The sequence below is a fragment of the Nyctereutes procyonoides genome, unplaced genomic scaffold (genome assembly GCF_905146905.1).
Source record: "Nyctereutes procyonoides isolate TBG_1078 unplaced genomic scaffold, NYPRO_anot_genome, whole genome shotgun sequence".
Taxonomy (NCBI): domain Eukaryota; kingdom Metazoa; phylum Chordata; class Mammalia; order Carnivora; family Canidae; genus Nyctereutes; species Nyctereutes procyonoides.
This window is the reverse complement of record NW_026575051.1, coordinates 54204143-54216977: the sequence shown is the minus strand read 5'-3', so window position 1 is coordinate 54216977 and position 12835 is coordinate 54204143. Positions and strand designations below refer to the sequence as shown.

Sequence of the window (12835 nt, the reverse complement as noted above, 5' to 3'; positions counted from 1 at the left end):
TAAACAACCCTTCCCTATTTCCTCCACAGTCTCCCAAAGAATAACATATGTTGCAGGTCTCAAAGCCATTGAAATGATTAATTCCACCCTTATAATCTGAATATAATGGAAAGCTTTATAACAATGACTTAAAATTCAGATGCAATAAATAAAAAGGCTTAAATTAACTATACATTTAAAAGTATGTATATTGGAAAACACTATAAACAAAGGACAACTGATGAAGAGTGAAAATATTGGCAGATCTTCTACCTCACTCAAAATTTTTAAAAAATGCGAGTTAAAGAAGCTCCTGGGTAGCTCAGTAGGTTAAGAATTCAACTTTTGATTTTGGCTCAAGTGGTGATCTTCGGGCCATGAGTTCAAGCCTGCTTGAGATTTTCTCTGCCCTGTTTCCCCCTAAAGTTAGTAAATCTTCAAAATAATGCAAATTAAAGCTACATAAAGATATCTTTTCTTATCTGTAAGACTAACAAAAACAAAAATATATTATATTGGCAAGATGATAGGAAATCAAGCACTTCCAAACACTGCTAGCTGAATGCAAACTGTACAGCCTTTTTGCGAATTTGGCAATATCTAACAAAATTACACATCCATTTATCTTTGGACTCAGAAGTCCTACTTCATGGAAATTACCTTAAAAATACACAACCACATAAATAACACATAAATCCATATACAGCACTGTAATTCTAAAATACTGGGATATTCAGCTGAATAAAATGAGGAAGAGCTCTCTGAAATGACAAATTGATTTTCTAGATATACTGTGCTAAATGAAAAAAGGAAAATGAAAATAAGGACACATACATTTTCTCAAATGCACAAAAAACCAGTGGAAGAATAAACAAGACTCTTAAGGAGGTTATGTATAGGGGTAAGGAGAAACAAGACTGAGACTGTGGGGTGAGAACAGGTAGAAGGTTGGAGATTGGAAGGGACTCTTCTTTTTGTACAGTTTTGGGTTTTGGGGCCATGTCCTATTTCACATACTCCAAAATTCAAACATTAAATGTTAAACTCCAGTTAGTATGTTTTTGCAATGATACATATTAGCAATTCTTAACACTTAATGTGAATTCTACAGGTAAGCAAATGATGTATGTTGGAAACTGGGGCCCAGATTTTTCCATGGACAAAAAAGTGAGTTATGTATAAAGTGGGAGGCTGGAATGAAACTTTTGTTGTCAGATTGTAATTAGCAATATGAATATGTGGCTTTTTTTCAGTAACAAGGGGTGTGTGTTTGTGTTATGTATATGCATTAATATATTCACATTATTTCCTAGTTCTCTCCACTGACAGAGTCTACAAGCAAAGAAACCCCAGCAGCAATGAACACATCTGATGCCAAGATTTTTGTTTTTAAATATCCTTCTCTACTTAGAAGTAGGTCCCTCGTTGAAGTGTTGATTCCCAAACTGTGGCTGGGAAAGTACAAAATGAGCCTTGATCATCTTACCAGAAAGTAAGAAGTACTCAAAATGTGTTGGAGACATTTCCATTGGACAGAGGAGCTACTGTGAAGGTGCAACCACTGGCTAAATCCCGGACAATTTCAGTATCAAAACAGAGAGTAATAAATGACAGGTATTAAGATAAGAATTCATGAATCCATACTGATTTTTTTTATACTAGTATTTTTTGATGCAAAAATAAAAGGAATGAAGAAAACTCCTATTAGAATGCCAACTAATAAAATTCAGATGGAATAATGGAATATCATTATTTGGCAACTACCATAATTGTCCTAGGCAAAAATCATCAATGGGTATCAAATGAGGGAATAAAAGTCTCATGAGAAACAGGATAGCCATATATGGGCAAAGAATCTCTCCAAAAGACACCTGATTAACTACAAAAGGAACAATAATAACTCAGTGTCTAGCAGACACCACCTTAAACGAGCGATCAAAATGAACTTTGTCAGTTAATTTTGGTTAAGTATTATGAGTCTCCTGAGAGGATACCCTAACAAGGAACCAAAAGCACTGCTACGGTATTTCTGTCAAAATTTAACTTGGATCAAAACATAAGGAAACATCAAACAATATATTAGTTATTCACAAATATATCCAAAATACATATCTAGGTACACACATACATGTTACATGTAATATATATATATATACACACACACACACACACACACAAACACACACACAATGTAATACATAAGTGTGTGTACATCAGTATAATGATAAAGCAAATATGGTAAGATATTACCATTTGGTGAATATACATGAAAAATACACAGGAATTGAGTTGTTTGTACTATTTTTGGGACATTTTTAAGTCTAAAATTTGAAAATTAAAAAAAATGAATATCACCAGCAAACTGGAGACATAAGCTGATAAACCTAATACTTATTTTTGGGAAGGGCCAACTCATATCATCTTTCAAGCTCTGCAATACATGACCCCTGGGAGTGAAATTCTAATGTATGGAATGTGGCAGCCCTACAGAGAAGAATAGAGATGATACAACAATTTTGGCCTGCCTCTACTATTTATTGTCCTGAAATTTCCAAGTTATCAAGATAAAAACAAATCCTTCCCTAAAGACAATAAGAAATTTCACAAGCCATGAAGCAGAAAAAAATAATTATTGATATATAGGATCTCAACTACATTAACAATACACACATGAAAAAAGAAAAGTACTTAAACATGTAAAATTATTACCTCTGGGTGATAAAATCCAGTGGTATTTTCTAGTTCTACCTTCTAAAATTAGAATACTTCAAAAGTAACATTTAGGAAATAGCAGCAATGAACACTATATAAGTCACAGAGCATGGGAGCAGTAACTTCATGATTTAGAAATTAGCAAGACCTTGTTTTTTGAGAGGCTGACCAGATGAGTGGTGAAATGTTGGAAGAGTCAGGATATATAACAGAATATTGGCCTTGCAATCTAAAAACCAAAGTCCAAACCAGCCATATTTGCCTTCCTGTGGGACCCTAGGTCATTTAATCTCTTCTTTAAAAAACATTATCTGTTGTGTTTTCTGACAAAGTCTTTCTGTAAATCATACAAGCTAATATACGTGGAAGTCTGAAAGGGTAGCTTTAATCTATTTTAAATACCAACTGGATTTAAAAATAAAGGCGAAGTTAAAGGTGAAGAAATATAGAAAACAAATAGTTCTGAAACTTTCATGTTTGTTGGATTCATTTCTCAGATTAGTTTCTCATATCTACACAAGAATATGAAACAAAATGTACATTTATGGAAGCCACCTTGTCCCCCGCAGTCCTTGCCCATAAATATAATTGAGGTCGATCCCTCTTCCTAACATTACTTAATTCACTAACTTAAAATGTTCATTTATTACATCATTACAGATGATTCACTGGCTTTAGCCCAATCCGCACATCTCAATTAACAGTAAGTCACCTCAACCTAAAGTTAGAACACTGTGATTAAAAGCAAATAACCTCCAGCTGTGCCTTTTAGAAAGCTATTTCACCTATTCAAATGACCTCATCTTTCTCTGCTTTTCTCATCTTTACAATGAATTATTACCTCATTCACAGATTTTTGAGCATAAAATAAGTTATTATAAAACTTTTAGAATCACTTCCTGTTTAGGGTAACACTGAATAAAAATGAGTATTTATTATGAAGATGATTATTAAAGATGGGCATCTGGCAAGCAATTAATAACCAATTCATAGTTAATTTTCTCTAAATGTCTATTCTCTACATGACTAACTTTTAAAATGTTACTCATCCTTCAAGATAAAGCTGAAACGTTGCCTCTTCTTGATACCTTCCCTAGTGATTCCAGGGTGCAAAGTACTCATTTTCTCATTCATTCTATTGTTACAGTACTACCTACTTATTAAAATAGCAATTCTTTACATATTGCATTATGCTATTTACTTACATGCATTGTATCCACTATTACATTGTTCCTTAATGTCAAAAAAATGGAGTCCTTGTCTTTACACTGCAGAAGAGCCCCATATATCTTATAGTCAGTGACCATCAAATATTCAGCTTAACCGATTTGAGGCCCTTTTGTTTTTAACATTGGTATATATTTGGGCAGTCTGTGTATAAACAGACTCTGTACAAATGGTTGACCTTTCCATAATCTATACTGAATATTATTTAGGAGGAAATACAGATCCAGTAATTTTAAAAATTCATTTTAATAAAATTATCATGTTCAAGATAGCAAAACCACAATGACCCCTGAGATGTGTAACAAGTCTAATGATGTAGCAAGAAAGGAGTGGAGGAATTATTTGGCTTCAACATAAGGAAGAAGTTTCAGAAGTCGCATGAGAAAATAAAATTATAATCGCAGATGTATGGGTTTCCAAAGTTGCAATCTACTCAAGATATTGGCTATTGAAGGCCTGTTTACTTCCAAGGACAGTTTTCATTACATAATAGGATACACAGAAGTTATACCAAACGTATTCTCTTGAAACTCTATGGTTTCTACTTTTGTGTTTTATGCTTTTAATCTTCAAAATGCTAGTTTTTGACTTGGAGGTCTAAGAGTTCCAGAGCAGTGTAATATCAACTTATTTCGAGAAGTATTTGCTGTCGATCCAGTTAGGCCAAAAGATTTCACTTTTTAATTATTATTAAATTATATGGACTCCTAGTAATTTTTTAGCATCAACTTAGAAGCCACTGTAGATAAACACAACTAATAATAGAAGACACACCTGGGACTTTCAAAATCAGTTTCAATACCAAGGCTTCTGGCTCAGGGGGTTTGACCCCTACAGACTCTGGTTAACAGAAATTCAGTTAGGCATAATCTCATCCTCCCATTTTCGCCTTCACAACTACCTACGAAGTACAACTTTTTAACACCATTTTACAGATGACATAACAGAGGTACAAAGCAATTAATTGTTAAGTTTTCAGTAGGTTAGTGAAAGGCTAAGTAATTTGCCTGAGGCTAGGAACCTGGAAGAAGCAAAGTTTGGCTCTAGAACTGAAATTCCTGACTTCTCAGTGTCCTACAAGGAACGTAATATACAAATTAAGTTTAGAGATTTTTTGTTTTCGGTGGCAGATGAAAACTGTGACATGTGGTCATGTTTTCATTTAAATAGGGGATCCCTGGGTGGCTCAGCGGTTTGGCGCCTGCCTTTGGCCCAGGGCATGATCCTGGAGTCCCGGGATCGAGTCCCACGTGGGGCTCCCGGTGCAAGGAGCCTGCTTCTCCCTCTGCCTGTGTCTCTGCGTGTGTGTGTGTGTCATGAATAAATAAAATCTTCAAAAAATAAATAAATAGTATGGGGTTAGAAAATGATTATACTCCCTACTAATAAATTGCAGCTCAACTCTAATCTGAAGACAGTTTCTTTTCCGATCTTACCCTTACTACTCATCGCCTGACTACCAGAAACAGCTCTGGTTAAGGTTTTATGCACAGGGCGTCAAAGTTTCCAAGATTCACTGCACCCCACCGGTTTTCTAAGCTCACATATAGTTCAAGGAGGAGGAACTGAACACTTTGTCACGAAAACGATTTGTAACGTGACAGGATTACCAGACCTACATTTTGCTTTTCTTTCTTTCAAACTACTCTCTAAAAATACCTAAACGACCCACTCCAGTCCTTTCCGTCCCCTTTGAAGTCCTGTAATATTATCCTCCCTTGTTCGACTCCTCTTTAAGTCACTTCCACGTTTTCTCTGAACATTTATCCATAGGGTCTTACGCTCTTTAAAAGGAAATAATCTTCTATAGTCCTATAATGTCTTTTTTTTTTTTTTCCATCTGCCACAGGAGCAAACTGAAACTCAGGCGTTGATGATAGTTTTCCTTTTATGACCGTAAGACCCTGTGGATAAACGTCCAGGGAAAACGTGGAAGTATTTAAAGAGGAGTCCAACAAGGGAGGATAATATTACAGTAATAAAATGAAAACTATGATAAACGCCTGAATTTCAGTTTGCTCCTGTGGCAGATGGAAAAAAAAAAAAAAAAAAAAGACGTTAGTCCGGCAGAGCCGCATCCTGAAACTTAGCGAAAGGTTAACAGTCTACGCTGACAGAGCCAAACGTGTTGACAAGTGAGCGGAGGAAAAAAAAAAAAAAAGAAAAAAGAGAAAAAAAAGAAAGAAAAAAACCAAAACAGCCAAGTCCGGGCGGCCTCGCCGTCCCGCTCTCCTCCGGGAGGCCTGAGGCGCTGGAGGCGGAGGCGGAGGCGGAGGCGGCGGCCGCGACCCCCCCGCGACCCCCCGAGCGCGGGCGGCCTCGACCCTCCTCCTCTCCCCGCAGGCTCACGGCGCGGCTGCAGTTTGCACACAAACGGACGAGGCGTTCACCGGCTTCCGTCCCTCGGGGAATTTGCCGAGGGAGAGGAGGGAAAACCGAGGCGACGGGAGGCTCCGCCCCAGGGAAGCGGCGCACGCCAGGCCGCCGGGGTCGGGAGACAGCCGGCCCCCGAGAAGGCGACCAGACTAACCGAGGCACAAAGGAGAGCCAAGCGCCGCCGGCAGGTACCCGGGGTCCCGCGCGCCGCACGCGCGCGCCTCTCGCCGGCCGGGGGGGCGCGGGGTCAAAGGCCGCCCGCAGACGCTGCACGCGCATTGGCTGGCCGACGGGCGCGCAGGCGCCGGGGGTGGGTCCGGGCCCGCCGCAGCCGCGTCTGCGGAGCCCTGAGGCCGCCGGCTACTCACCGGGGTCTGGGAATCCGGCCACCAGCAGACGCTCCAGCCGGAGCCGCGGGGGGTGAGCCGGGCGGGGAGCGCGGGTACCGGATACCGGATGTGGATCCCCGCCTCCCGGAGGGCGCGCGCAGAGCGTTCCCGCAGCCCCCGGGGGCGGGGCCTGGCTCCGGCTCTAGGAGGGGGCGGGGCACCGGCTTTCCCCGCGCGGGCTCCCCTCTTCTGTGAGCGCCGGGAGCGGCGCGGGGGGAAGGAGCGGAGAGCTCGTCGGGGCGTCGGGGCGGGTGGAGCTCTGGCTGGACGCACACCCTCCCTCTCCGATTGGAGGTGACCCACCTCTCTTAAAAACTGTTCTTTCTTTTTTCTTTTCTTTTTTTTTTTTGTTTTATGAATTTACTTTTTATTGGTGTTCAATTTGCCAACATATAGAATAACACCCAGTGCTCATCCCGTCAGGTGCCCCCCTCAGTGCCCGCCACCCAGTCACCCCCAGCCCTAGTCCGTTAAAACTGTGCTTCTCACGTTCCTCCGGGAAGCTCTCGCTGACAGAGGACAGCTGGCCTGGGTGGGGGAGGCCTTCCAAAGCTGTTGCAAACTCCACTTGTTTTCAGACTCTTTGAAGGGACCGTTTTATCATTAATAGAACACTGGAACTTCGCTTGAAGCCCCTAAGTAGATGAAGATGACATTGGATTTGCAAACGTATGAAATCACATTTGTAGTGGGAGTACAGAAATAATCGGGAGCAATGAGGCAGGTGTAAAGAACAAGAATTTTCGAAGGAGGGGTTACAGCTGAAGGTTCCCGTCTTACATCAGCCTGAGAAGCCAGGAGAATTCTCTATTTTGTTTGGTTACGTAGTAACAAGGAAATCCTGACTCACAGTCTAGAACTTGCTGACGTAAGCAATTTTGTAAGGGCTGGGCCTTAAAAATCACACTGGATTGTTAAGAGGAATTTTGGTTGTGAAATATGCGGATATGAATGTATCCCGTATGCGCACATTTTTAAGCATAATGAAAAGAATACCCTGGTATCCACTGCAGAGCTGAAGATGCAGAAGAATACCAGTGTCTTTGAAGGCTTCTCCAAAGCCCTCTCCATCTCCTTCGCAGACAGAAATAAACATTATGCTAAATATTGTATTACTTATTTCCTTGCATTTTGAACACAGTTATATATGTATGACTGCCTAAAAATATGTTATTCTGGTGGTGTATTTTTTCTTTTTAAGATTTTATTTATTTATTCATGAGAGACAGAGAGAGGTAGAGACACAGGCAGAGGGAGAAGCAGGCTCCATGCAGGGAGCCTACGGGACTGGATCGGGGTCTCCAGGATCACAACCTGGGCAGAAGGCAGGCAATCAACCGCTGAGCCACCCAGGCTGCCTTGTATTATATATATATAGAATCCTACAGCTCTTTCCCCTCCCAGCCTCTTTTTTTTTTTTTTTTACTACACATTTGGGTTTTGAGATTCATCTATGCACAGATACATTTCCCATAAATAGATTAGACTGGCACATCATTATCCACAACACCTATTATTGTTAGATTTTAAAATTTTTGTTTGATAATAACATCTTTTAATTTGGTCTTTTATTTTTTTAAAGATTATATTTATTTATTTATTCATGACAGATACACAGAGAGAGAGGCAGAGACAGGCAGAGGGAGAAGCAGGCTCTATGCAGGGAGCCCGACGTGGGACTCAATCCCGGGTCTTCAGTACCACACCCTCGGCTAAAGGCTGCGCCAAACCGCTTAGCCACCAGGGTTGCCCCTTAATTCACTTTTTATAGGCTTGTTGCTTTTGGGAATTAATTTGTATATAATCTTTATATATTTTTAAAGTTTAAATACGTTTCTCTTGGTTATGTATGTTTCAAATAGTTTCTCTCAGCTTATGGATTGTCTTTTAACTTTCTTTTTTTCTTAATATTTATTTATTCATTTATTCATGAGAGACACCTAGAGAGAGAGAGAGGCAGAGACACAGGCAGAGGGAGAAGCAGGCTCCATGCAGGGAGCCCGATACGGGACTCAATCCTGGGTCTCCAGAGTCACGTCCTGGACTGAAGGTGCTCAACCGCCGAGCCCAGGCTGCCCTCCTTTAACTTTCTTTTTTTTTTTTATTATTATTATTTTTTTTTATAATTTTTTTTTTTATTTATTCATGATAGTCACAGAGAGAGAGAGAGTCAGAGACACAGGCAGAGGGAGAAGCAGGCTCCATGCACCGGGAGCCCGACGTGGGATTCGATCCCGGGTCTCCAGGATCGCGCCCTGGGCCAAAGGCAGGCACCAAACCACTGCGCCACCCAGGGATCCCCCTCCTTTATCTTTCTATAGTATCTTTTGATTACCAAAAGCTGTATATTTTAAGTACTGCTAGTTGAATTTAACAAATATTTTCATTATGGTTTCATGCATTTTGCTCTCTTTAAGATTTTATTTATTTATTCATGCGCGACACAGAGAGAGGCAGAGAGAGAAGCAGGCTTCATGCAGGGAGCCTGATGTGGGACTCGGTCCCGGAACTCCAGGATCACGCCCTGGGCCTAAAGCAGGCACCAAACCGCTGGGCCACCCGGCGATCCCTGCTTTCTTGTTTATAAGAGTCCCAAGCCATACCTTAGAGATCATAAGGTATTCTTTTTTATTTTCTAAAAGTTTAGTTTATGAAATATTTTTGGACACAGAAAAATAAATAACATGATGAACACCCATGCATTCAATTCTACATATTGAAAAATTTTGCAAGCTCCTCTTTCTTAGGATTCTTCTCTTAAATTGTCTTTACTCTTGGCTCTTTTTATTTTCTTTTTTTTTATGAATTAATTTTTATTGGTGTTCAATTTACCAACATACAGAATAACACCCAGTGCTCATCCCGTCAAGTGTCCCCCTCCGTGCCCGTCACCCATTCACCCCCACCCCCCGCCCTCCTCCCCTTCCACCACCCCTAGTTCATTTCCCAGAGTTAGAAGTCTTTATGTTCTGTGTCCCTTTCTGATATCTCCCACACATTTCTTCTCCCTTCCCTTATATTCCCCTTCACTATTATTCATATTCCCCAAATGAATGAGAACATACACTGTTTGTCCTTCTCCGATTGACTTACTTCACTCAGCATAATACCCTCCAGTTCCATCCACGTTGAAGCAAATGGTGGGTATTTGTCATTTCTAATGGCTGAGTAATATTCCATTGTATACATAAACCACATCTTCTTTGTCCATTCATCTTTCGATGGGCACCGAGGCTCCTTCCACAGTTTGGCTATTGTGGACATTGCTGCTAGAAACATCGGGGTGCAGGTGCCCCGGCGTTTCATTGCATCTGAATCTTTGGGGTAAATCCCTAACAGTGCAATTGCTGGGTCGTAGAGCAGGTCTATTTTTAATTCTTTGAGGAACCTCCACACAGTTTTCCAGAGTGGCTGCACCAGTTCACATTCCCACCAACAGTGTAAGAGGGTTCCCTTTTCTCCACATCCTCTCCAACATTTGTTGTTTCCTGCCTTATTAATTTTCCCCATTCTCACTGGTGTGAGGTGGTATCTCATTGTGGTTTTGATTTGTATTTCCCTGATGGCAAGTGACGCAGAGCATTTTCTCATGTGCATGTTGGCCATGTCTATGTCTTCCTCTGTGAGATTTCTCTTCATGTCTTTTGCCCATTTCATGATTGGATTGTTTGTTTCTTTGCTGTTGAGTTTAAGAAGTTCTTTATAGATTTTGGGAACTAGCCCTTTATCTGATATGTTATTTGGAAATATCTTCTCCCATTCTGTAGGTTGTCTTTGAGTTTTGTTGACTGTATCCTTTGCTGTGCAAAAGCTTCTTATCTTGATGAAGTCCCAATAGTTCATTTTTGCTTTTGTTTCTTTTGTTTTCTTGCAAGAAGTTACTGTGGCCAAGTTCAAAAAGGGTGTTGCCTGTGTTCTCCTCTAGGATTTTGATGGATTCTCCTCTCACATTTAGATCTTTCATCCATTTCTCTTTTATTTTCATACAAACTTTAGGATGAATCAGCCAAGATCCATAAAAAATCCTTTTTGGATTTTGTTTGGAATAGATTTGACTTCATAGATTAATTTAGCAAAAGTTGTTTCCTTATCAGTGAACATGGTAGAAATAGTCATTTATTTAGGTCTTTTATATTCTGCAATGCTTTATAAGTTACTAAAATTTTGAACAACTTTCATTACATAGCTCATAATTTTATTGCTAAAATTGAAGCTATCTTTCTTTAAATTATATTTTCTGATTGGCTATTAATGGTTTATTAAAAAAGACCTAAGTTTGTACCAATTTTTGTATATTGGTCTCATATCCACAAAACTTTGCTGATTTTTTTGTGTGTTTGCTTTGTTACCTCTCTGGATATTTTATATAAACAATCATATCATTTACAAATAAAAGTAATTCTTTTCTTCTTTTTTATTTCTTAAACCACCTATTCATATTTCTTTGTTTTGTATTAACAGGACCTTCATACAATGTTAATGGAAGTAGTGATACCATCTTTATCTTGAGTCCCTAACTTTACTGCTGTATTTTTAAAATTTTATTATAAAGTATAATGTTTGCTATGGCTTTTTGGTAGATACTTTACCAGGATTATTAAGGGTTCTATTTCTAGTTGCTTACTGTTTTAATCAGGAATGGTTATTTTTTTTTTGTATTTTTTGAAATAATCATTATTCCCTTCTTTAATATGTTTACAGGAGTTATATTAATAAATATTCTGATGTTGAATGAAAGGAAGGATATTTTATTTTATAAATATATCAGTGCATACCTACTTCTTAAAAACTATTTGATTACGCCTGCCAGCATAAATAAATTAGAACAAATATATTCTCTTTGCATGCCTTTTTCTATCCATCAGATTCAGTACATAATACTATTTATAAATTGGATTGTGATTATAGATAATGCCCCATCCTATAACTCTGTTCTGTTGGTCCCTTGCTAATGGCAAGAAATGTTGAAATATCACTTATAGAGACAGTATTGTCATTGTTTTCTTTTTCCACATTACATTTTCTTTTCAAAGTGTTTTTTTTGTGGATTAATTATTGGGAGGAATGGGAACGGTGTTTTGTTGTAATGATCATATATATTTTTACATACTAAATCCTGACATTTTCAAATATAGAATGGCTGTAATTTCTACCAAGTTCAATTGTCTACTTTTCAGATGTTTTAACTGAAAAAGTAGCATTGGAGGAATATGCCATTCATCTAATAGATGAATTCCCAGAAGGAAAAAAGTGAGAGCTGCATATAAATTGATTTTATGTAATAAATAGACATTTTAAATGTGTTGCATCAGCATGGTCACTGAGATCCCAAAGAAAAAAAAAATGATCCAAACAGGGAATAATGGAAGAAAAAATACAAATTTTGCTTATCAAATTCTTGTTGAGAATTGTTCTAATGCATTAAACTAATATTAGCCTTTGGCTTCTCCTAATTACCATCTATTATTATAATAGTCTCTACTCCACGAGATCCTTGGGGTTGATCTTGTCTTGCTACTAGCTAAATAGCATCCCTTTTTCTTTTGGCATTAGCAATAAAGATCCTTCTTATTTTCCAGGCCTGTGCAAACTTTTATGCCTACAGACATCCTTCTCACTCTATTTCAATGAACCTCAGAAATATACAAAATATACAGTATGTAAGGAGGTACACCAGTTAGGATAAGCTTTAGTTGCATAAAACAATATTCAGCAGTTCACATTTTGTCAAACAGAGAATATTTATTTATTTATTTATTTATTTATTTATTTATTTATTTATTTATTTAATAAGATTGAGGCAAATAGCCTGCTTAGAGTGTATATAATGGGCTCTGTGGTTCTGACTATCCCAGCCCCTAAATGGTAAATTCTAGGGTGTCAAGGAGATCAATATCATGCATACCTGTAACACATTACTGGCACCCTGAATGACAAACTCTTCCCTGGATAATTAATTTCAATTCATCACAGCACATCGCCATACAAAGAGAAACTGGGGCTCCAACAAGTATGCCAGTGGGATGATAGAAGACCACAGTGCATGCTACTGTGGCTTGTGGATGGCATGGGAAGTAATCCATCTGAGGGAGAAGACTTGGTTTGGACAATCTCCTTATTAGTGCTGTATAGATAAGTCCCTGTGAGTCTTC

General features: G+C 38.9%; 1 protein-coding gene across 2 annotated transcripts in view; it reads right to left on the bottom strand.

Moving 5' to 3' along the window:
- The window catches only part of MANEA (mannosidase endo-alpha), a 59196-nt gene extending 52459 nt beyond the window's left edge, over nucleotides 1-6737 (bottom strand). The window contains exon 1 of one of the 2 annotated variants that reach the window (XM_055330448.1): nucleotides 6663-6737. The gene's annotated coding sequence lies outside the window, so the exon portion shown is untranslated. Of the gene's footprint in view, nucleotides 1-6448; nucleotides 6523-6662 lie in introns of those variants that run through there. The other variant, XM_055330449.1, reaches the window with a different exon arrangement.
- Between the last annotated feature and the right edge of the window lie 6098 nt (nucleotides 6738-12835).